We start from the raw sequence: 4,115 nt of genomic DNA on the forward strand, positions 1-4,115 counted from the left end.
ATTCTATCACAGATTTAAAAGTCACTGTCATTGAACAAAAAAACTTCAGAAACAGACTTCAAAGAGAAACAGCAGAACTAAAATTCATTTGCAAATTCAACACCATTAATCTGGGCTTGAATAGGGATTGGGAGTGGCTGGCTCACTACAGAAGCAGCTTTTCCTCTCCTGGAATTGACACCTCCTCATCTATTATTGGGAGTGGACTACATCCACCCTGATTGAATTGGCCTTGTCAACACTGGTTCGCCACTTGTGAAGTAACTCCCTGCTCTCCATGTGTCTGTATATAATGCCTGCATCTGTAGCTTTCACTCTATGCATCCGAAGAAGTGAGGTTTTTACTCACGAAAGCTTATGCCCAAATAAAAGTATTTCAGAAGTACTACACATACTATTTGGAAAGGTTTTATGCTATGAACTCCTTGTTCAGTGAATAGTTGTATTATACTGTCTCCTGGTAACTGAGCAGAAGCTGTTTCTAATCAGGGTCATGAACATAATACCTCTGCAATACCTGTGCACGACTTTCCAAAAAGTCCTGAGAAAAAGTCCGCTGGTTTTTGTTTCAGCAAAAAGTAGAGCAGAGGTGCAGGAAAGGGGAGCGTAATAGTGGTTGTATGTAATTTACACCATTAGCTGTTACACGAGCATACCTGAAATACCTTGCACACTGAAGAGGATATTAGTGCAAACCTACTGTTTGCACTATTCACCCATTTGTCATGCCAACCCCTCCCCCACCCAGATGATGTAACTGTCCGCGTCAGCTTGTATCTTTGCAAATAGCTACAGACCCTTACACGGGGAGAAGGAGGAGTTCCTGTGAGAATGAAGCGAAACCTGTAGGATGATCAGACTCTCTGGATTCACTCAACATTGGCCAGGTAAAGCACTTCAGCTTCTCCTGGAGGGATTCTTGGGGGTCAGAGTCTATCACTAGGAGCATTTGTTTAGGATTCATGAATAGAGCTGGTTCTTATCGAATTTACATATGTAAATCTGGAGTGATGCAGTTGAAGTCAATGTTAGTGATTTGGGAATTTATCCCATGTGCTGCAAAGAGGCAGCGGCATAATTTGGACTCTCAGGAGTGGAGAAAATATATATTGTGGAAGAAACGAACTCCACTCTCAGGTTGGAAACAACAAAATCAGAGACAGCTTTATTCAGGACATGCAATTGCAAGGGAAGAACACAGCTGACAGAGGGCATCCCTGCCTCAGTTTCTCCAAAGTACAAGCAAAATCACACAAGCATTTATACCTCTTTGTGATGTGCATTAATTAAAAACATGTGCATTTTATTTAGGCTATTTGCTATCTAGTCCAGTATTTTCTCACTTTCTCGTCTCAAACATCGTTATCTCAAGGCTAGGTCACACTGACTATTCTGCTGTTTTCCACTCGCTTCTGACGTGAGCCCTGCTTCTACAGGTCTCGCGATATTAGGCTAAGACTTGACAGAACAGTTGCTCTGTCTCTGACACTTAAATGGCTGCACTTAAACCCTCTCTTTCTTTCCCTGCTTCCACTATATATATATATAATGAGGCAATGAAACACGTTTATAAATATCTTCAATGCAGCACAGATAAATTTAATGACCGTTTTCACCATGCACTTGCCATGTATTTGTACACATGACATGATACAATGGGCCACACTCAGAAGTGGAGGGCCAGAAAGGGTGTCAGTGGGAAGGTCACAATTGTAAAATCACACAGTGCTAAAGCAGGCTGCAGAACTCCCAGCCACAAGATATCAATGGGGCCAAGAGCCTCGCAGGATTCAAAGAGGGACTGGATGTTTATATGCGTAACCAGAAAATCCAATTACACTAGTGAGGGCTGTTTTAAAAACTATTGGAAGGGCTCTAAACCTTCCTGATTTACACCACAAAATATCTCTAACTATGATTGTCGGGGGGAAACTTTGGGGGCAGGTTATGTAATAGCTGCGTATTGCAGGGCTTCTTCCACCTTCCACTGAAGCAGGGCCGGCTCCAGGCACCAGCCGAGCAAGCTGGTGCTTGGGGCGGCAGCTTGTTGGAGGCGTCATCTGCCCAATCCTAGGGAGGCACAGATGCTTTTGTTGTTGTTGTTGTTGTTGTTCCGCTCTGGCCGCCCTGTAGGGGGCAGCAGCGTGGAGGACAGCAAGCCGGGCAGGGCAGCCCACATCCTTCCCTCCCCGCTGACCGGACTGGTGCGGAGCCCTCCTGGCAGGGGGCACGGAGGGAGGGGCCGCGTGGTAGCGCCCAGCTGAAGCCCTGGCCACCCCCCTTCTCTCTCTAAGCCGGGGCACATCTGCAGGACAGGGAGTCCCCCTGCACCCTGGCTCTGGCCGTGCCGCAATTTTTGTTTTTTTTTTTGCTTGGGGCGGCCGGAAAGCCAGAGCCAGCCCTGCTCTGAAGCATGTGGAACTGGCTAGAGGATACTGAGCTAGATGCACTACAGGTCTGATCCCATCTGGTAATGCCTATCTTGCTCTTGGTGGTGTTTTTGCTGCTTTTCCTTTAGCTCCTGGGAGTCTTTGGACTTTGTACTGAGAGCAGAAAGGTGTCTCGTTAAATATCATCTCGTTTCCTGTTCTTTTTCCTTTCAGGAAGGAAAGTTCGAAACTCCTTGGATCTGTCTAGTACATAATGTCAGCTGTCAATGACACCAAATTCAAACCTGCAGTGTTCCTTCTCACCGGGATACCTGGGCAGGAAGATATCCAAAATGTCTGGATTTCTCTTCCCTTCTGCTTAACTTATGGTATTTCAATAGTAGGAAATTCAATCATTCTGTTCATTATAAAAACAGATCCAAGCCTCCATGAGCCCATGTACATTTCCTTTCCATGTTGGGCGTCACAGACCTTGGATTATCGATAGCCACCATACCAACAATACTGGGTATATACTTGTTTAACTCTAGGGAGATCAGCTTCGATGCCTGTTTTGCCCAGCTGTTCTTCATCCACTCGCTTCAATGCATTGAATCCTCCGTGCTCTTGTTGATGGCCTTTGACCGCTTCATTGCTATCCGTGACCCACTGAGATATGCCTCCATTTTAACCCTGCCTGAAATAGCCAAGATGGGACTGGTGTGTGTTCTAAGAGGGTTGGCTGTAATGCTCCCACTCACCATTCTTCTGAAACAGTTCCGATACTGTCGAGTGAATGTCCTCTCCCATTCTTACTGCATGCACCAGGAGGTCATGATGATGGCTTGTTCGGATATCAGTGTCAACAATATCTATGGCTTGTTTACTAAACTCTTAACAATGGGGTTTGATTCGCTTCTCATCTTCCTCTCTTATGTAATGATCCTCAAAACAGTGCTGAGCATTGCGTCCAACGCTGAGTGCCTCAGGGCCCTGAACACCTGTGTCTCCCACCTCTGTGCCGTCCTTATTTTCTACACACCAGACATCTTCCTGTCTGTGATATACAGATTCGGAAAGAGCTCTTCTCCCTTACTTCAGATTCTTCTGGGCTACATCTCCCTGCTGCTCCCTCCCTTGTTGAACCCAATTGTGTACTGTGTGAAAAGCAAACACCTTCGTGCGAGAATAATCAGGATGTTTGTCAAGTGAAGGGTTAGTTCATCACCCAGCTCCAGCCACCTATTCCATGGCGGACCCTTACATCTGATACAACACGAGCTACTGATCTCCACTCTGTAGAGAGAAGTTCAGATGGGGTCTAAGGCCTGGAGGAATGAGTGAGACAGCTGGTGCAGGAGGACAGTGCAGTGGGGGAAAGATACCAATTTAACCACATACTGACTTCTGTTTGATTAACACATAATTTGTGTTCATCTAAAGCATATTTTCCAGGAAGGCATCCAGCCTTGGTTTGGAGGTATCAGGAGAATCCATCACCTCCCTTGGGAGTTTGTTCCACTGTTTAAGCACCCTCGCTGTTAAAAATTTGTGCCTCATTCCCAAATTTAATTTTTCTGGCTTCTGTTTCCTACCATTGGTCTTTGTTATATCTTTCCCTTATAGATGGAAAAGCCCATTAGTAGCTGGTATTTCATTTCTGTGAAAGTGCTTGTACACTGTCATCAAGTCAGTTCTGAATCTTCCCTACGTCTCCTCACTACACCCCAGTTTATACATGAAAGG

At 45.5% G+C, this 4,115-nt stretch overlaps 1 pseudogene; it reads left to right on the forward strand.

Annotated features, from left to right (window-relative positions):
- Positions 1–2,643: 2,643 nt before the first annotated feature.
- Positions 2,644–3,581, forward strand: LOC128832496 (olfactory receptor 51G2-like; annotated as a pseudogene).
- Positions 3,582–4,115: the final 534 nt, after the last annotated feature.

Source organism: Malaclemys terrapin, chromosome 1, assembly GCF_027887155.1.
Source record: "Malaclemys terrapin pileata isolate rMalTer1 chromosome 1, rMalTer1.hap1, whole genome shotgun sequence".
NCBI lineage: Eukaryota > Metazoa > Chordata > Testudines > Emydidae > Malaclemys > Malaclemys terrapin.